Below are 22,113 nucleotides of genomic sequence, written 5' to 3'. Positions count from 1 at the left end.
AAAGGGTGTCCACAAAAGGGCACCTGCCTGCTTGCTATGGTTGTGTAATTCCAAGTCTGAAGGAAACAAAATTGAATTAATAAATATAGCTTAAGCAAGGTTTCTTTTGCTCAACTAACATGATAGAACATAATTTGGAATTATTCCTTAGGGTGACAGGTCCCCTTTAAGGTCCAGCATGTAATCTTGATAGTTTTTTCTTCATACAAGTTTAGAGATATATGAAGACATTGTCGGTTCAGTCATCCATCTGTAGTTCCAAGAATATCAAGGAGAAAATGTGTTCAGTCCCAGTATCATCTTAAATTGCCATCAGGGCTACAGGACTGGAGCTAGGGGTAGGCAGAAGAGGCACATGCCTAGGGCACAAGTTGGGGGGTAAGCACGTACCTCTGCTGCCTGTCAGGTACTGTAAATGCTATGATAAGCAATATGGACGTTTACAGCTTATCAAGAAAAAATGTCTGCTGATTATGTCCGAGCAAGATGTGTACCCTATATTCTTTTTAAATGGAAATCTGTCATGATACCTTATTGTCTGCACAAACTTGAATCCACTGTTCATAACGGGCATTTCTGTTCATTCATATGGATGGGAAAGGGTCCAAATCCCTTTAGCTTAGAACTGAAGTACAGTGTACAGCTTGTGTCATGTAGGTAGCGGTGAAGTCAAGAAAACTTTTGCCATTCATGTGCTGTTTGATTGGGTGCCAGGAGTTTGAGATCAGCAATTATTGAAGAAGCAAGGGCAAACTAATTTGTGCAACCACATTAAGGGCAGACTATAGTAATGAAATGTACTAAGAGTACTGTATGCTACTTGGGAATTAAAATACCGTCACATTCCTATAAATATCATAGGAACGTGTCAGTATCAAGTAGGTGCCGCACCCGGAATAGTTCCCCTCAAAGCCGCCCCCAGCCCCGCAAACCTGCATTAACCCGACCCTCCAACACTACTAAAAGATCTTCGGTGCTGTTTCAGTGACGCTGGGCTGGGGGCGGCGAGATCCTCCCATAGGCTGATTATGAATGAAAACAGGACTTCAGCCTATGAAAGGATCGCTCCACCCCAGCTCAGCGTCACTGAAGCAACACGGAAGATCCGTTAGTATTGTCAGCGGGTCGGCTAAACAAAGGTTCGCGGGGCTGGGGCGGCTTTGAGGGGTGCTTTGAAGGGAACTATTCCGGGGGCAGCACATACTGTACTTGATCCTGACATGTTTCTAAGATTTTTATAGGAATGTGTCGGTAAGGCTTTAATTATGTTTTATGGACTGGAGTAACAGAAAAATGCACATATAAAAGAATACAGGAATAAGGAAAACATGAAAGTAGAGTCTCAAGTAATCTACTCAGTAAGGCTCATTTACTAAAATTGCAAAATTTGTGCCAGTTTAGAAACCCACAGCAGCCAATCAGCAACCTGGATTATGGGGACAGGGTGAGCTGGAACATTTTTTAAAAACACAGCACACATCATGTGGAAAGCCTCTGATTGAAAAAGTGTATTTATTCTACAGTTTGGGTGGTCGCTAGGCCATCACCCCTCAACCTCACTGCTTAGACTTTTTTTTGCTTTTTTTCAAATAAATAACTGAGATCTTATATCATATAATTGGAGCTCTAACAGCATTGCAATTACTACTAGTCATAAAAGAGGCTGCTTCTTCTGCCCCACACACGTGAGAGCACAGTGACACTTGGGTCAAATGGAGACGGCCCATAAAATGAATTCCACCTCTTCATAAATAACAGACCATGTTTCCTGTGCTTTATTACAGACCCATTTCAGATGATGATTCATTCTTCTCATGTGAGAGTGTGGGTGACGGTAGAGATGTTATCAATATTACATTTAATAATTTAATGCATTATGCAATAATAAGCTGCAGACAATATCCACAGTGGTTGCAGCAGCTCTATACCCCTGGAAAGCAGCAGATCATATACAGGTTTTCAAGGAATTCTTTTCTTTAATTCTCTGTAGATATTGTTTACGTACAATATTATCATTTGAATAGCCTGTTGCTCCACACATTAACAGTCTACTATTGAACATATACAGTCTATGGCAGCAATGGATGTGTAAAATTATAATATAGGGTGGAGAAGGGCCACAGATATATGACTAACTCATCACAGTTAATGCTGGACACTAGAATGGGAGAGCCCTTAAAATGTAATCTAGGCACCCCCCAAGGCAAAAACATGAATCATACAAAATGCTTGATACCTGCACTTTTCTAGATCAGTTCTTTCTATGAAGTAGGGGCCAGGGCACAATGCATTTAGGCTTCTAAATATAAGAAGTAGAACTGCTTGCAATATCCATGTGTCCATGATAAATTAATTAAAAATCACAAAAAAGAAATTAAATAGAATGCAATGTGAAATTGTGTTATAGCAAATTTTTTTTTTGACCATTCCCATTTTGTGGCCACACCCCCATTTTACAACATTTAGCAGGTTATGAAAGTTTGAACACATTTCTGCGGTTTTTATGTGTTATTACAGTTTTGCTAATGAAGGTGAATTGCCATTTAAACTGTGAGTCTAAGTTCTCCCAAGAGACCTGCTTATCTTAGACTGTTACAAAAGTATTTAAGTATCTTTTCTGGGCTCTCTGACAAAAGCCAAATAAGTTAGTTAGTTTGTTTTTCTGGCTGTTCAGTGCAGGAGATCAAAGAGAAAGTCGGGACATTTCATTAAGAAACCCGGGACTGCAGGTTGAGCTTTAAAAATCGGGATTGTCCTGTGAAAAACGGGACATTTGGGAGGTATGCTGTTATTCCCACATCATTCCAATAGTAGTGCACCCACCTCCTTATACAGAAATATAATACAAATCCCAGCATGCCCCGTAATATGAAGACATTGCATGTAGAACTTGTCTGCACAGTACCTACCTAGTACAATGCCATATTATCCCCACATGATTCAAGTCTCTGGCCACCTCTCCACCTATGACTACTACTGATCAAATGATCTCTCGCAGGGTGAAGAAGTTTGGTGACAAGCTCCACCGCTGCCACTTGAAGTGTAGGGTTACCATTTGGCCACTAAAATTAGTTATTTCTGCCTAATGGTATCAACTGAGTTAACATCGATGTGAAGGGCAGAATTGTTTCTGGAAAAGTTGGCAATCCTAAAAATATATTCCTAGTTTTTAGCTTAATGTTCATGTTGCCCTATAGCTTAATCACAATAGTAGGTTTAGCAGTCCTATAAAAAAACATAATCTAAAAGATCATAGACTCACTACTTTTCCAACCGTGTTAGAAAATGAACTGATCTAAAATTCAGTTTTTTGTTAATATGCATCTGTTTCCCTGTTCCAGATATTTGTTGTATAGATTCCATTCCCCGTGGCTGAAATATTTTAATAAACTGCTCAGCTACTCTATCCTCTAATGTAGCTGTCAGTATTCCCCTTAATTAGGTTTTAATTATGCAGACAATGATTGCATTCCATTTCAAATCTGGTTTTAATCACATTTTCTCAGTATACAGCGTTATCCTCTAAGCATAGGGCTGGTCCCTTCCTATACATATTTCATTTTATTAACTCTCAAAAGTCCATTCACACTATAGTATGTAATTAGTTTTAGATTGCCTATTTTTCTTTTTTCTGTTTCATTCCATAATGATTTAACTTTTATTTCCATTTGTCTATGAATTCTTCAAGCACAAATGCTAGTGAACTAGTTCATCCCCTTAATTCATTCTGTTGCATTCAGGACACAGATATATCCCAGGTTCCCTGCCTTTGTAGAGCTTGGTCTCATAAGTGACTTGCCATGGAACTACTTGTAGCAGATCAGAAATGGGTTTCATTGATTATACATGGCACCATATATTTGCTACACACAGCATAAATCACACAAGGTATACTGATTAGAATTTTAGATAGATAGCTCCAAGATATTTCAATAGAGATTGCAGTCAAGATTACTGCATAATGTATGGACCGCATGCTAACCTAGAGCCATGGTCAGAAATGTATTCCTTTTGTTAAACAATGGAGCTAAGGCTAGACTATGCTACTTAGATCCCTGTTGGTAAACTAGTTTGAATAGCTAGGGTGTTTAATTTAAAGTGTAGTTTCCAGTGAGCGTACATTTGTCCTTTACATTTACCTGACGTCTGAAAGGGAAAAAAATGGACCTTCAAAATTGCAGTTTCTGGATTTGACTCTTAGATGTGGAGTTTAGAAGAGGATTGTGACATCAAAAAGGAAGACAAATGCACCAGTGAGGATGTTTACAACTCCTGCCATTAGTAAACTTTCCTCAAATGGAGACTGCAATTTCTCATGGCCATGGCCTAAACAGAAAACTCATAAAAAATAAAAAAAATAAATAAAAAACAATACAAGTTACTACTTTGGCAAGTTAAAATGCTAGTGCTGACTTTCCTGAGTCAGTACAGAGGATCTAAATTCGAATGTGTCCAGATGCAGGAAGAATATTACAGATCTGGAGTTTAATGTTATAAAAGATATATTTAGCTACCATCCACTGTAACTGTACCATCATCTGGTAAGCTTACTTTGGATGTCACTGATGCCATATTAATGGAGGTCAACCTTAAAGGAATTGTTCAGTGTAAAAATATAAACTGGGTAAATAGATAGGCTGTGCATTATTAAAAAGATTCTAATTAAGTTAGTTAGGCAAAAATGAAGAGTTTAGAGGCTGGAGTGACTGGATGTCTGTCAGGAGCGCATGTTTCCTATCTTCCTGACCCTTGGCTTGACCTTGATTCTGATTCTTGCTGCCTGCCTTATTGAACTTGACTACGCTTACGCCTGGATACAGCAAGCTTGGACTTTAACCCTAAGCTTCCTCCTTGGTTCGGACTTCTCCCTATGGTAACCGATAGGCCCCCTGACAATGTATAACATAATAGCCAGAACACTACTTCCTGCTTTTCAGCTCTCTTGGTTTCCACTGATTGGTTACCAGGCAGTAACTGGGCAGGCAACTAGCAAGGAGAGAGGCTGACAGGTAGGCCTAGGTCAGGGGCAGTCTGAAGAGGAAAGTCCAGTAAACAGGTTGAGGTGAATACCAGGAGTTCAAACTGTAGTCAGGCAAGGATGGGAACAGGAAAAGAGGAACCAGGGCAAGGAACCAGGAACGAAGTAAGGAATCATGCACGGGAATCATGGGAACAAGAATATCACTAGATCTGGCTATGAGGCTTTATTCATCAAGCAATGGAGACTTGCATGGTGCAGACTTATAAAGGCTCTTAACTGACAGATTGAGAACACTTGATGTTAGCAAGGTAGGCAGAGGAAAAGAACAGCAGTGTGGCAATATATAGTATGGTTTTCCTTATATAAAAAGTTGGACAACACTGCTTTCAATATGCACTTTGTCTTTTAAATTGCAATTACAGAGATACTTAACAGAGCTGTTTTTGCATTTATGTAGAGTACAAATGGGCCTATGTTCAGTATTAGACTTAAAACAATATGCAGATAAATTCACATCTGGTGCTTAAAAGCAGAATACTAAGGGAACGCAATCAGTAGCGATTATGTGAGATACATTTTGGTTTCAGGCATTATTTAAATAGATCGAGTTTGTGATGTTCTAAGTGTGACAAATTGGCTTTCTTTTCACATTTATCAGAGACCCATTATCAATTTACATTATGTGCCATCAGCAAGTGTTTCTATTTAAATAGGAAAGATGGTATCTGCTGATTTCTGCTTCCTTATCCTAGAACAGGAGTGTCCAAACTTTTTGCAAAGAGGGCCAGATTTAGTGAGGTGAAAATATGTGAGGGCCGACCATTCAGCCGGACATCCATTCTGATGTAGCTAGCTTGTGATCAGGATCATTCACTCCTGGAGATGGACGCGTACACGGCATTTAGGAAGTGGAGAAGTGGAGTCTGTTTGGACTTATTCTCCGTACCTCATTTAAACAAGGAATTGCATAGCCGTAGCAGCAATATTTGGGCACATTAGTGAAATGATCTGCCACTTGGTCTATACTGCTGCCTGTTTGCTGAAGGTGTTAGTAATAGACACTTACTGCATGTAGTGATGCACTGCTCTCACATACGTCTTTAGTTCACTGTACTGGCACGTCAGTACGTCTATTGCACCTTCAGCCCTAAAGAAGTATGCGAGAGCGGTGCGTCACTACGTGCCAGTACGTGTCTATTGCTAACACCTTCAGCACACAGGCAGCAGTATCATTTCACTAATGTGCCCAAATATTACTGCTTAGGCTACGCAATTCCTGATTGTACAGTGCTGGGGGGCCACATTATTATTAATTTCATGATGGAGGCTGAGGGCAGGTGTAAATTTGAAAATGGGAAGCAATTTGGCCCCCGGGCCTGGTTTTGGACATGCCTGCCCTACCATTTATTCCTTGTTTTACCCTGATTTTAACCTGGTCTTTATTTTTGTTCAGTACAAGTCTTCCATATTTGTTTGTGCCCTCTACTGACTTTGGTCTATAGTGTGAATAATGTTTGTTTATCCTTTGTTGGTACTGTATTTTATGGGCTGTTCTAAACTCCAGTCTCTTAAAGCTAATACTGATATATTTGGCACCTTTGCCTGCCCTTGTGGTTGTTCTTACAGCTCTGCATTACATGACATAGTGGCAGCAAAGTACCTGATGGCTACTTAAGAAATTAACGGAAGCTTTAGGTTAAAGAGCTCAAGCTGGATTCTTTGAGCTTTGTCGGCATTTAGGTTCCCTTAATATACAATACAGTACAGATATAAGATTAGGAAAGGTCATAATAATTTATCTTGGGCATTTGATGTCTGTGAACTACTGTAACTCTTTGGCAGGAAAAATACAATCCAATGAAATATGGCTGCCACTACAATACTGGAATCATTAAGAGACAGATTTTTATTTCATTTTAACAGAAAGAGTACAAGTGAGAAACATCATAAACACTATTTACTGTGTCATGGCAGAGTGAATCTTGGAATAACAATAAAATAAGGATTATATATAAGAGCTTGGCTAAAGGCATACGAATGTTGGGGGAAGAAACACTGAAATATAGAATAGAATATCTAGCATCCACAAGTCAATAATCTGCCAACTTCCTTGCACATTACATTCTTGGGCTCTAAAGGTAAACTGATGGCACAAGATAAGTAAATGTCTATTGCTCTTGCCTTGGCAAACATGTCACAATAATAAGGAACTATATAGGATCCGGTGTAGTGGATTTGCAGTAGATGTATATATTATGATATATTTTGAAAATAATTTTTGATATTCCCACGTAAATGTTTGCTTTTTGAATGAAGATCTGTTGGTCTCAGGAACAATATTTGTACATGGATAGAGAACTGGGTGCAGAATGAAATTGCCTGTTAGCATCCTTTAACTGGATTTGGGTTTGAAGGGAAACACCGCATGGTTTTGTTTTTCGTATTGGGACACTTTTATAAAAGAAAAAAATCTGTTAATTAATGAATTGCAATTGTTGAAAGCAACATTGTTGGTCAGTGTTTGCCTAATATATATACTGTACATAAATATATACCAAAAGCATCAGGTGTAATACTTGCAAAGGGACCTGACAAATTAGGCATTGAAGTGGCAGATTAGAGATCAATGTAGGGAAATATAAGGGTAAACATTTGGGTTACCTATACCCTTATTGTGACTATGTCAGTTATGAGAAAGCTTCAGACAGCAGGCAGAGCACACAAACCAACGCCCGCCTCGTTGCTCCTCTGGGCCGCAAATGGGGAAAAGTTAGGGCGCGCGCGGCGCGTCTCTTCCTGGTTTATGCGCGCTGGCGTGTGACGTCAGCGCGCAGTGGCGCGAAATTTAAAAGTATTAAAGGCACAGTTTGGATTTTTATCATTGCCCGTGATAGGATTTAGTTCCTGGTGCTTCTGAGCTTTGTGCTATATTCTGAACCTGTTTGATTCCTGTTTTTGACCCCTGCCTGGCTATTTGACTATTCTGACTTCTGGATTCTGACCCTTGCCTGATTATTGACTACCGCTTCTGATTAACCCTCTGATTGACATCCTGGTTTGACCTTTGCCTGTCTGATAACGTTTGTTCTCTGCCTGCCTCGACCCGGCCTGATCTGACTACTCTTTTGCCTAACGCCTTGTACTGCGATCTTCTGTCCAAAGACTTTGCCTTACTGTCGTGCCCCTCTGCCTATCCAGAACCCTCATCTTGCACCTCTCGTTTAAGTCCAGGTGGCATCCAAGTAAGCCGAGGGCTCCTCCTGAGGCCCAAAGGCGGTCACACTACTGGTGAAGCACGAGCCGAGACTAGGGTGCCTGGTGTTTGTTCTGGTGTTGGGTGCCGACCGTGACATTATCACGGGCCCAAGATGGACGAAGAAGGTCGAGCTGCCGCTGCTCCTTCCACCACTGAAGCGCTACTTACCACTCTGTTACAGCGCCTGGAAGAACATGAGCAGAGGCAAGATTACCTGATGCAAGGTTTCCACAATTTGACCCGTCGACTGGATGCTTCGGTTCAGTCTCCAACTCCAGTAGTCACACCTCCTGTGGCCACTCCGGTGGGTTCTCCTGCTCTGTTGGGTAATGTATCCAAAACCCATGAACCCAAAATTGTGTTTCCTGATAAATTCAATGGGGACAGGTCAAAATTTTTTGTGTTCCAAGAGGCATGTAAATTATACCTCAGCTTTTTCCCCCATTCATTCACTACTGGCAAGGAAAAAGTGAGGTTCGTAATAACCCTATTACAGGGTGATCCCCAAGTTTGGGCTCTCAGATTGCCCCTCTCAGATCCTGCCCGTTTTTCCCTTGATTCATTTTTTAAAACCATGGCTGTACTTCACGATGACCCGGATCGTGCATCTTCTGCCGACTCCGCGATTCGTAAATTGCGCCAGGGGAAACGGGATGCGGAGGTGTATTGCACCGAGTTCCGCCGGTGGGCAGTGGAGACTGGGTGGAACGACATGGCGCTTTGTAGCCAGTTCCGTATTGGGCTGTCTGATCCTGTCAAAGATAGCTTGCTAAATTATCCTTTAGCCTCCAACCTGGATGATCTCATGTCACTTGCCATCCAGGTAGATAGGAGGCAGAGTGAAAGAAGGGGTGAAAGGGGTTCTCCTATGCATTCTGGGTTTACCAATGTTAAGTATAACTTTCCTAATATGGTGTCCAATGTTAAGCCCTCTAACCCTTCCATGGTTCAACCTCAGGAGGAACCTATGCAATTGGGCATATCCCATCTAACCCCTGAGGAAAAAGCCTGCAGGCGTTCCCTTGGTCTTTGCATTTACTGTGGGGAAAAGGGTCATTTCCTGAATTTATGTCCTAAGAGGCCGGGAAACTTCCAAGCCTAAATGGAGAAGGGGAGCTCCATTTGGGTGCAGAAGTTTCCTCTCCCCAGTCTACCTCTAGGATTTTGATACCTGTTAAACTCACCTGGCCTACGGGTTCTGTCAGGGTGTCCGCTTTTGTGGATTCAGGGGCGGAGGGAAATTTTCTGGATGCCACCTTTGCGGCAAAATTTGGTATTCCCTTAATCCCCCTAATTCCTCCTATGAGGATTTTGGCTGTTGATAAAAAGCCTTTAGGTTCAGGCCTGGTAACTAAAAAGTCTGTGTCCCTTTCCATGTGCTCTGATAATCATCACAGTGAGAGGTTAGCCCTTTTTATCATTGAGGGTGCATCTTCTCCTCTTATTTTGGGGTTACCTTGGATCCAGTCCCATAATCCTCATATTGACTGGGTATCGGGGAAGATTCTGCAATGGGGTCTTAAGTGTGGTGGTTCATGTATTCCTCAGGTGGTGGCAACCACTTCTTTAGAAGGTTTACCTGCAGCATATGCTGAATATGCTGACGTGTTTTCTAAAAAAGCTGCAGAAACCCTACCTCCACACAGGCAGTATGATTGCTCTATAGATCTAATTCCTGGGTCTATTTCCCCTCGGGGTAGAACATACCCTGTTTCATTGCCGGAGGCCCAGGCAATGAAAGAGTATATTAAGGACAACCTTGAAAGAGGGTTCATTATGCCTTCCAGTTCCCCTGCGGGGGCAGGCTTTTTCTTTGTTGGAAAGAAAGATGGTGGTCTACGCCCCTGTATAGATTATAGGGGTCTCAATAAGATCACCATAAAGAACCGCTATCCCCTCCCGTTAATTTGTGAATTGTTTGACCAGGTTAAGGGTGCTAAGATCTATTCTAAGCTAGATTTTAGGGGCGCCTATAATCTCATACGTATTAGGGAGGGGGATGAGTGGAAAACTGCATTTAACACCAGGGACGGCCACTACGAATATCTTGTAATGCCCTTTGGTCTCTGTAACGCACCCGCCGTGTTCCAAGAATTTGTCAACGACATATTTCGGGACCTGCTGGGGATATTCGTAGTGGTCTATCTTGACGATATCTTGATTTTCTCCTCTAATTTGGGTGAACATAGAAATCATGTTCATCAAGTCTTGTGCAGACTCAGGGAGAATAATCTTTATGCCAAACTAGAAAAGTGTATCTTTGAGGTTACTTCCGTTCAGTTTTTAGGGTTTAATATTTCCAGCAAGGGTCTTGAAATGGATCCAGGCAAGGTGAGAGCTGTACTGGATTGGACCCAACTCCAATCATTACGTGCTACCCAAAGGTTCCTGGGGTTTGCAAATTACTATCGTCAGTTTATTAAAAAATTTTCCTTAATTGTGGCCCCCATTACTGATTTGACTAAGAAGGGTGCTGACCCCAGCATCTGGCCTCCCGAAGCGGTACAAGCTTTTGACTTCCTCAAGAAGGAATTCAAATCTGCCCCCATTCTTCGACACCCCGACACTGCGCTTCCTTTTATTGTGGAGGTTGACGCCTCTGAGGTAGGAGCTGGGGCAGTCCTTTCTCAAAGGCACCCGACTACCAACAAGTTACATCCCTGTGCTTTCTTCTCCAGGAAGTTTTCACCCGCAGAGGTGAATTATGATATAGGTAACAGGGAATTGTTGGCAGTCAAATGGGCCTTTGAGGAATGGCGGCATCTTCTAGAAGGTGCTAAACATTTGGTGACGGTCTGCCCCCATTCTTCGACACCCCGACACTGCGCTTCCTTTTATTGTGGAGGTTGACGCCTCTGAGGTAGGAGCTGGGGCAGTCCTTTCTCAAAGGCACCCGACTACCAACAAGTTACATCCCTGTGCTTTCTTCTCCAGGAAGTTTTCACCCGCAGAGGTGAATTATGATATAGGTAACAGGGAATTGTTGGCAGTCAAATGGGCCTTTGAGGAATGGCGGCATCTTCTAGAAGGTGCTAAACATTTGGTGACGGTCTATACCGACCATAAGAATTTACTGTATATTGAATCAGCTAAACGCCTAAATCCAAGGCAAGCCCGGTGGGCTTTATTCTTCTCTAGATTCAACTTTTCGTTAACTTTTCGGCCTGGTTCCAAAAATACCAAGGCGGATGCACTCTCTAGGAGTTTTGAATCCTTTTCCGCTGACTCTAGTGAGTGCACTCCCATCATTCCCAGGGAAATAATTGTTGCGACCTTGGAGTCTGACCTCTCTTCCTTGTTGTCCCCTTTACAGTCATCCGCTCCTGCTGATACCCCATCTGGTAAATGGTTCGTTCCTGAGGAGCTTAGGGAACAAGTGTTAAGAGAGGTTCATGATTCTAAAGTGGCAGGTCATCCAGGTATTGCAAAAACCATTTCTCTTTTATCCCGTCATGTCTGGTGGTCTTCCTTCAAACAGGATACTAAAACATTTGTCAATTCCTGTCCAGTCTGCCAAAGGTCTAAGTCATCTCATCATCTGTCGCAGGCTCTATTAAACCCCTTACCCGTCCCAGAGAAACCATGGTCTCACATTTCCATGGATTTTATTGTGGAGTTGCCTCCTTCTCAGGGTAAGACAGTGATTTGGGTGGTGGTCGATAGGTTCAGTAAAATGGCTCATTTTATACCTCTTAAACATCTCCCTTCTGCTAAAACCCTGGCTAACTTATTCATTACTCATATTTTTAAGTTCCATGGTTTTCCTGAAAATATTGTTTCTGACAGGGGGGTTCAGTTTGTTTCAAGATTTTGGCGTGCTTTCTGTTCCTTGGTGGGTACTGAATTATCTTTTTCTTCTGCCTATCACCCCCAAACTAACGGTCAAACCGAAAGGGTGAACCAGTCCCTTGAGCAGTATCTCAGATGCTATGTGTCCGATAACCAGTCCACATGGTCCGAACTGCTACCCTGGGCAGAATTTGCATACAATAATGCTACCCATTCCTCCTCAGGAGAGTCTCCTTTCTTTGTTGTGATGGTTTGCACCCCAAAGCGTTTTCTTTTTCTGACTCTAATTCCCCTGTACCCTCTGCCAATTCTTCTGTTCTGAAATTTTCCGAAATTTGGTCTCAAGTTCATAATTCTTTATCCGCAGCTTCCCTAGCTCAGAAAAGGGCTGCTGACAAATCCCGTAGGGAAGCACCCCAGTACAAGGTGGGAGATTTAGTATGGTTGTCGACAAAGAATATCAAATTGAAGGTTCCCTCTCCTAAACTGGGTCCTAGATTCATTGGTCCATATCCCATCATTACAGTAATTAATCCATCCTCTGTCCGTCTTCAGTTACCTCCTCAAAATTTCTAATTCCTTCCATGTCTCTCTTTTGAAGCCTGCCAATAATTCTTGTCACCTGTCTGTTCCTCCCCCAGTGTTGGTTGAAGGTCAGCCTGAGTATGAGATCCAGGAGTTCCTCGACTCCCGCCTTGTGAGGGGTAAGTTACAATATCTTACCAGGTGGAAGGGCTTCGGTCCTGAGGAGAACTCTTGGGTCTCAGTTGATGACATCAAGGCTGACCGCCTCAGGAGACAATACCATGCTAGGTTTCCCGGTAAGCCTGGGGGTCCAGTGGCCCCCCCCTAGAGAGGGGGGTAATGTAACGAACTTACCTGGTGGTCTAGTGGGAGGGGGTCTGCAGGGACGCCTGCAGCCCCCTCGGCAGGGACGCCCGCCTCGTTGCCCCTCTGGGCCGCAAATGGGGAAAAGTTAGGACGCGCGCGACGCATCTCTTCCTGGTTTTGTGCTCATGCGCGCTGGCGTGTGACGTCAGCGCGCAGTGGCGCGAAATTTAAAAGTATTAAAGGCACAGTTTGGATTTTTATCATTGCCCGTGATAGGATTTAGTTCCTGGTGCTTCTGAGCTTTGTGCTATATTCTGAACCTGTTTGATTCCTGTTTTTGACCCCTGCCTGGATATTTGACTATTCTGACTTCTGGATTCTGACCCTTGCCTGATTATTGACTACCGCTTTTGATTAACCCTCTAATTGACATCCTGGTTTGACCTTTGCCTGTCTGATAACGTTTGTTCTCTGCCTGCCTCGACCCGGCCTGATCTGACTACTCTTTTGCCTAACGCCTTGTACTGCGATCTTCTGTCCAAAGACTGTCGTGCCCCTCTGCCTATCCAGAACCCTCATCTTGCACCTCTCGTTTAAGTCCAGGTGGCATCCAAGTAAGCCGAGGGCTCCTCCCGAGGCCCAAAGGCGGTCACACTACTGGTGAAGCACGAGCCGAGACCAGGGTGCCTGGTGTTTGTTCTGGTGTTGGGTGCCGACCGTGACAAATGGTTAGCGAAATGTCAACCTGAACCCGCCCAACTGGAGGTAAACCTACAGGTCACCTTGGGTATCAGGTCAACCCACCCATCACTAATGTACAGGTATGTTAACTAGCTCCTGATGAAATGAACTCTAGAGTGAGTGTAATAAAAAGTAAGTTTCACTGGAGTAGTGACTGAAGTGAACAGTGAAAAATCTCGGTAAAAATCTGCGCAAATGTCTTGGTGCTATATAAAAGATAATTAGAAGCTGAGTTACAGTGGTAACATATGTTACTTAGTACAAAAGGCTCAAATCATTCCACAGAGTTAGGTTACCTGGCAATAAACAAATATAGCAGCAGAATTTTCTTTTTATGAGACGTTCATAATATATGGTGACTCACTTTCATTTGTGACTCACACAGAATGATCTATAACTTCCCTACTGTCTAATCTAATCCCTCTTTTTACCCCTTACGTATTTCTTCAATAGTACTGTTTCTATCTAGTACTCAAACATTTATATTATATAAGTCATTCTAGTCCAATCCTTTCCTGCTGCTATGATTTCCAGCCCAAAATAAAAAACTAACATCTCCAGCTCCTATAACGACAACACCTACACTTTATGAGAATCTGTGATATAGAGCAATTGCAGTAAACAATGTTAAAACCCCTGAGTCATGCCAATTGCTTCAGCTAATGTGCTAGCCCCCTCAGCCTTGAAAAAAACTATATTGTATTTTTACATGAATCAGTTATCACAGAAAGAGATGGAGCCCTGCACAAATATTGCATTCTTTGGGCATCGAAAATGTCATATAATGTAAAAATAATTATCCGTCTGTCATAACAGGTTACGGGTTTTTTTATTACAGAGTAAAGAGTAAAGGAAATCTTTTTTTTTTTTTTTAAATGTTGATTATCTCGATAAAGTCTATGGGAGGCGACCTTCAGGTAATTCAGAGCTTTCTGGATAATGGGTTTTCCGGTAAACGGATCAGAACAGCCACATTAGTAGTTACAGGGCTCATCATTTATTAATATACTATTTCAAACCAATATCTAGTTTACAAAGTTATAAAAAAAAAATTCTACTAGAGCTGAAATGCAGCAGTTTGTTTAAAAATACCCAAACATATCACCATTTCAAGGCTTATCTTAAATATTCAAGGCACTCTTATGCTACATTTGGTTGGGCCAGTCTGCTCGACCATCTGGGCATGTATGGCAAGTCAGGGTGTAATTTTCAAGCACTGACGTGCCTAAGAAAAGTTCTTGAAATTTTCTCATTCAATACTGTTATTAAAAGACAAAAAATGTAATAATGGAGTAAAAAAAGAAGGGTTATAAATTAAGATGGTATCAATTTAACATTCCCTTTTATAAAACCAATAGAGTCCAAGCTCCAAATTTATTTATCAAGGTACTAATTTATCTCAGTATTTCTAATATCCAATTTCGAGCAACTCTGAATTCCCGAATAGACCTTATTTATGAAAAAAAAAGCCCGAAACAATGGGGTCGGGCAAAACTCTGAAATCATTGGATATCAGTATGGACATCAGCACAGACACTGGGACCTTCCCCATTGACTTATACAGGACCTCGAGAGCTTTTAGATGCCGGGGTTTCGGATTCAGAGTTTTTAGACCATCGGACTTTAATAAATCTTGAATAATTCGTCGTTTTTTTTTTTTTGCTCCGAAAACTATGAATTATTTGAGGTACGGATATTCGAAGCTTGATAAATAACCCCCTAAAAGTTAGTTATAGATCATGATGATTGTTTTTTGTTGCTATGCCTGCTTTTGTTAACTGAACTTCCTAAACCTGACTGTTTTGTCACCTAACTGTCCCTTTTCAACCTATCAGAGTTTCTAATGCTAATGGACTCTGCTGCGCAAACATGTCAGCCCCCTCATAGAGGAATGTGGGGATCAGATAGGTAATGTAAAAGCACTGGGCAAAGGCTTTTAAGGTAAAATTAGAAATAGCATTTAAAGACAATGTTATGATAGATGTAAAAAAGGTTTAATTGTGTCAATATCTCTTTATGGTTCTATTTATGGGTCCATTTGCTTTTAGCAACATAAAAGACTTTAATAACTGATTCTTACTAAATGTAATTTACAGCATCACCTCATAGGAAGACAAATTCCTTATAAAGATCGCTACTACAATCCTGCTGTACCTTCTCCATGGCGTCCTATTTTTCTAATAAACTCGGAGACGATGCAGCATGTTTGTTTTTCTTCTTTACTTCAAGCGATATTGATTTTAGCTTGAAAAGAATAGATTCCAAGAAAATCAGATACAAATCTAATAGCAAGTAGATTATTACTAAGAGGGTCGAACTGGCATGTTTTATTAAATAAAAACAATTTATTATGTATGAACAAAATAATTCATTGAAGGAGACAATATACAGAGATACTACGGCAGGCATAGCGAAGTTATGCTAGCGTTGGCTAATTTGCATATAGCGGGAAGTTAAAGTTCAATGGACGTATATGTAGCAGCAAATACATTACATTGCCCTACACATGAGCCCAGTGTTTAGTTTATGTGCCATATGTTAGGAAATGTAGGGAGAAAGCCGGATACCCCACAAAAAATTTACAATCTTTTTCAGCCTATCATCCTGTAAAAAGGAGAAGACCCAGCGTTTTTGGGACTTAGAAAAAATGTAAACTTTTTTTGGGACCAAGTCCTATCTACTCTATTGCACTTCGCCTGGTCTGAGGTGGCAAAAGCAAGTCTGGCGATAGAGGTAACGTTCAGTAAAAAAAAACTTAGTGAATTTGTGTAGTAACGCTCTTTCGCCAGAGCGAGAAGTTGCGATAGAGTCTATCGCCTTCGCTAGCGTAATTACTCCAGAGACCATTAGAAAATCGGCAAAGTGCCGAAATGACGTCACGCTGGCGATTTTTCACCAGCGTTAACCACTTCGCCCTTTATAAATTTGCCCCATGGGAGATGGCCTTCCTGTAATTCGTAGCTTTCTGGATAACTAATCCCAAACCTGTACTAAAGTGAAACTAGCTTCATGTTCTTAGTTTAGTGCCAGAAATAGAAGAAGCCATAGATATTTCTTAATTAAAACAATAGGCAAAAAGTGTGTTCAGTACAAGCCCTATTAATTTGGCTAATGTTGAAAAGGGATGTTTGCTGTCCCTTTAACTTTGTATTTATTCCATTATTTCATTTAATTCTATGACAAGCCATACATTTCTACAACTGACATGTTTCAAAAAGCAATACACACAAATTAGATTCTAAAGTACTTATTGCACACTTTTTTACTTTCTGAAAAGCTGCAGTCAAGTATTAATCAACATCCATAAGAACAAAATGTCCTGCGTCACCAGATTCTGTTAAAGGAGGCCCTGGCCATTAAACCTTGTCATTTATAAATGCTCTACCTAAAACTTGAATTCAATCGGCAATCTGTACTTTTCTGTAATAGTTTTTATTGCATGCACAGATGCGCCTTTTGTGGCCTGCTTCCAAGGAACATAGGTTTCAGTGGATCCCTGAGACTCGTCTCTAGTATTAGCTACTTACACACAAACATTTAGTTGTTCTTAAACATCTTATTTTACAAAAAGGCAATTTATCACACGTGCTGGAGCTGCCCTAAGCTATGTTACCAAAAAACATTAAACTATTAATAGCAAATAATATATATATATATATATATATATATATATATATATATATATATATATATATATATATATATATATAATGTGTATAATATCAATACAACAAGGCACATTTACTTACCGCACCATATTGTGGCTGCAATTGCCATTTTTTTTACCCTCAATTCCAGTGTTGCTGTGCTCCGTCACTGAAGCAGCACCTAATGTGTTTATATTATGTCAATTGTGAGCACACTTTGTCCTGAATCAGATGCAATGGCGCTGAATTTCAGCTGGTGTAATGTCTGGCATTTGTGTTTGTATCTTATTCTTTTGGCTGCAGAGATTGACACAGGGCACTATGAAAATCTTGGAGCTACCAATGGGCTCCAAGGTGGCAGTAGTTTAGGGGTTCCCCAGTTTCATAAGATGCAACTATGCTCAATTAGGAATGGGTAGCAGGAGGACTGAGTGCTGTCAAGCACAACTATAAGGAAGTGCAAAAAGTGCCCTTTGCTTCTAGAACCTTTAATGGATGGGAATTATCTGCACAACTGACTGCAGGGAAATTAGCAAGACCACAACTTCTGTAGCGGATGAAAATGAACCCTATGCTGTTGTTTAATTATGCATAAGTTACTTCTTATTTGCATGAGCTCCTTTTCTATAGGGTTTGCTCTCCTAACAACTGGGAAGTTGTTGATTCATAGTATATTCACTTGAGACTACTTGTCCTGCCTCATGAGATGTTAGGGTGAGGGAGGCATCACATGTCATCCCAGACTACAGTGAGCCTGAAAACTGCAAACATCATTGAGATATATGTTTATAGGATAATAACCATGTGCACAGATAAGGGTTCAAAGGAGATTAAAGTCAAAAAGAATTATTATAACAACTCACTCACTTTGCCCTTCTGATCATTTTTACTATTTATTTGAATTTCCTAATTTCATTAATTTTTAAAGGTTTAAAAACATTTAACTGCTTGGTTTATCTCAGAGCTCCTGCGTCAGCAGCTTGAAGGGTAAATGCATATACAATCTGCATCCCCCACCCTCTGGAGTTAAAAGCTGTGCTAACAGCTGGAGGGATGGAGATGCTTTGGGGCACCAGCTTAACATACTGCTTCTGAGCTGTAGGCTCCATTTACCAGTGACTGCTAATATATGTAAAAACTCTTAAAAATAGAAAATTAAATTGCATAAGTGTTCAGGAGAGCACTCCAAGCAGGTTTACTTTAATTTTCTCATTGACTACAAATCTTCTTTAAATGCAATTCGTTTCATTACAAACACAGCACTGTCTGAGAGAAAGCATTTTCATTATGTCTCAATAAGTTTGAAAGCCTCGGCTATGAAGCAGTGTGCCCCATCATCACATCAGAAATTTCAGTCCAAATTAAAAAAAAATTTAGAAACTACGGTTCCTCACTTTTAACTAGATGAAGTTCTAATAGATATGCTGATGAGGATGCTCCTGTAGGCACTAGTGTAACTGAAGACCCTAATTAGCGTCAGGAATTTCAAGTTTTCTTTTTATGAATATTATAGTGTTACAGAAAACGGCTGAATCTGCAGAAGTCCCAAATGGCCCAAATGATGATGCATTTGTCTGATCCTCAAGTTTGCAAATTAGATATAAAAGCTTTCTGCAGCTAGCCTAATTGTCTGGGTGATTTCTTTATATAAGCTAATGCCAAAGCAAAGAGCATATATTTATGGGAACTCTGCACACAGTAACTGATATTTCTACAAGATGCCAAAAAAACAAACATTGTATTGATTGCTATGGGTAGCTACACCTGGGCAGATGTTATCCCCCATATGTAATAAAAGGCACTAAGTTTGCCCATGAGCAGTAACCTATAGCAACCAATGAGATTGGTTTAAACAGATGTCCAGTAAATGCTACCTGCTGATTGGTTGCTATGGGTTACTGCTCCTGGTCAAACTTAGTACCTTTTATTACATAACTCAATATGCCTTTTATGACATACGGAGGGTAGACTTCTGACAGTTGAATGACAATCACTTAGACGACTTTAAAAGCTTTTAAGATGATGATCACATACAGTACATGTACAATTTCAATTACTAGATTAGATTAGATAACCAGCATTGGCAGTCAGTCTTTGTTTTATCAGACAGTCTTGTCATTTTGTGTCACACACAGGGCCATGGGCTCATTCACTAGCACGGAGCAAAGCCAAACCTGTCCAGCAACCACAGCCCAATTAGAGATTTGCTTTGATTATAATCCGAAGCGCACAGGATCGGTCACAGGATATGTCTCTCATGACGAAAATCTTAATTAAAATCCAAGTTTATTGAGTTATTTTAAAAGCATATAGCATACAAAAAATGGAGATAGGGCAGGGGAGTGCACGGCTCGACGCGTTTCGTGACTGTGCTAGTCACTTCATCAGAAGCCTGCGCTTCCCCTGCTGACAGCATACTTACATAAACACACTTTTAAAAGCAACAAGTGATATTAATTAAATAAAGGAATCACACGAGCATGAATTAATGAAGTATAAGAACATTGCATGTAAATAAAAACAAATACATAAGTAGCATACAAGGATTAAGTAGTATATATATATATATATATATATAATATCAAAATGTAATGTGATGTAAATACAATAACAATGTGTAACATAGTAACGAAATAAGGCATAATAGTAGACTTATATATGTGGTATAAATTGTAAATAAATAATAAACATGAAATGCGAACGAAAATATATCCAAAAAATAAATAAATATAATAAAAAAAAATTAATGAAAGAGCCAATATTGTAAGGGGCAATCATAATTCATTAAGGAATAAAGGGTATACTGAAATATATATAATAATTCATAGAGAGGTTGCTACATTATTGGAAACCGATGCAATTCATCAAAAGATACACAACCCCATCCATTAATAGTCAGTTATTTTTTAAATATATATTAACCACTTAATCAATGAAACAATTAAGTTCCCACTCTCTATTGAGGCCCCTTGGTGTTATTTTGTTGATTAAGTGATTAATATATATTTAGAAAATAACTGACTATTAATGGATGGGGTTGTGTATCTCTTGATGAATTGTGTCGGTTCCAATGCCCTATCTCCATTTTTCGTATGTTATATGCTTTTAAAAAAAAAGACTCAATAAATTTGGATTTTAATTAAGATTTTCATCATGACATACATACTCTGTGACTGAACCGGTGATCCTTAAGTGCGCTTCTGGTTGTATTCCTTTATGGCTGCCCACATGACCAGAGTGGAATGGATCTACCGTACGGCGGGTAATGTTTTTTCTCTCCCTCCTATATTCAGCGTTCTGATGCGCATCTTTTCTCTCAGTAACACTGAGATTTACTTTGATTATACCACCCATGGTACCAAAAATAACTAATTGCTGCTTGGCTGCTATGGGTTACAGCACTGTTGAAAAAGTTACGACTGCTAATTTGACCCCTCTAAAAGTTATGCTGTAGTTTTCCACTTTAATAAATAATTGGGGTTACCCCCTTTCATTGCAATCCAGTATAGCAACCTTTCTGTATCCCTTAAACTAGTATGGAAGCAGTTCTTTAGTAAAAGCACATTGTACCTCTGTTGTTGTAAATTAGATCTATGATTGACAATGTTACAGTCTTATGAAAAAGTTTGGGAATCTGCATGTTGTAATATCCACACATGAGCTGATCTCAAATTCTGACTAAAAACACGAGAGAGTAATTAGTACAAGACCAAAACAAATTTTAGCACAGCAAAAATATTCAACACCAGTGAGAGCTGTTACATTGTACGTTATGCAAAGGGTTTCTGGGATAATGAATTTTTAGTTCTGCAGTTGAATACCCACAAGTCACAGTGTTAAATAACTGTAATCACCAAATTATATTTAAAGCGTTTAAAACTGGTTATAATTAGATCAGAAAACCTACTTAACACAAATTAGGCAATTATTCTTTTTGCGTTATTGCATCATCACAAGGATTAGCACAAAGTGCTCATTAGAATAAGCCTGATGTGATGAGAAGAAGCTCCAAATTGGAAACGTTTGTAATGAATTCTGCTTAGTAAGTAATAATTTCAAACATACAACTTTTTTGTATTGATATGCAACTTTTACACTTAAAATAGTTTTTGCAGTTTTTATGATGTTAAAAATAGCAAAAATTTAACAACTGGAAAAGATGTGGACATCTATGTGGGGTAGTAAGTCCAGAAATTGTGGGATGCCCCCACTCCCTCCATTCCATTGAAACTTTGTTGTATGCTGTATTGTCACCCTTTAACAAGTAATAGCAATGGACTTTCCAACTTATCCACATTCCTTAAAGGGGACCTGTCACCCCAAAAAATGAATCCAAGTCCTGTTTTATCATGTTAGTCAAGCAAAATGAACTTTGATTTCATTGTATAAATGATTGGACTTTTGTTTCCTTCAGTCTGGGATGTTCTAATTATAGCAAACAGGCAGGAGCCATTTTGTGGACACTGTTATTAAGGCAAGCCTTGCATCATCTAAGAATGGGGGACCCGATGTCCATCCCTATGCCCTGGTTACACAATTAAATGGTGAAGAGAACAGGGGAATGTTGGTAGAGCAGTGACATCTAGGAAGTGCTGAATGGAAAGTGAAAGTAATTGTCTGCCCCGCCTAAGGCATAGAGGAGGGGCAGACAATATTTGATTGACAGCTGGGATTTTTAAATGAGTTTACAACAGATATGAATGCTTAAATAGAAAATAAAACTTGGATTTCATGTTTATTTGGAAAAGGACTTTTATTATACATTTTTTGTCTGGATGACAGGTCCACTTTAAAACACAGTCATTGCATTTATTTCTTATATGCTTCAAGGTATATTATCTGTATCATATCAGATATTTAGTTTTTGT

The sequence above is a fragment of the Xenopus laevis genome, chromosome 3L (genome assembly GCF_017654675.1).
Source record: "Xenopus laevis strain J_2021 chromosome 3L, Xenopus_laevis_v10.1, whole genome shotgun sequence".
Taxonomy (NCBI): Eukaryota; Metazoa; Chordata; class Amphibia; order Anura; family Pipidae; genus Xenopus; species Xenopus laevis.
The sequence above is the reverse complement of the archived record's forward strand: the minus strand, read 5'-3'. Positions refer to the sequence as shown.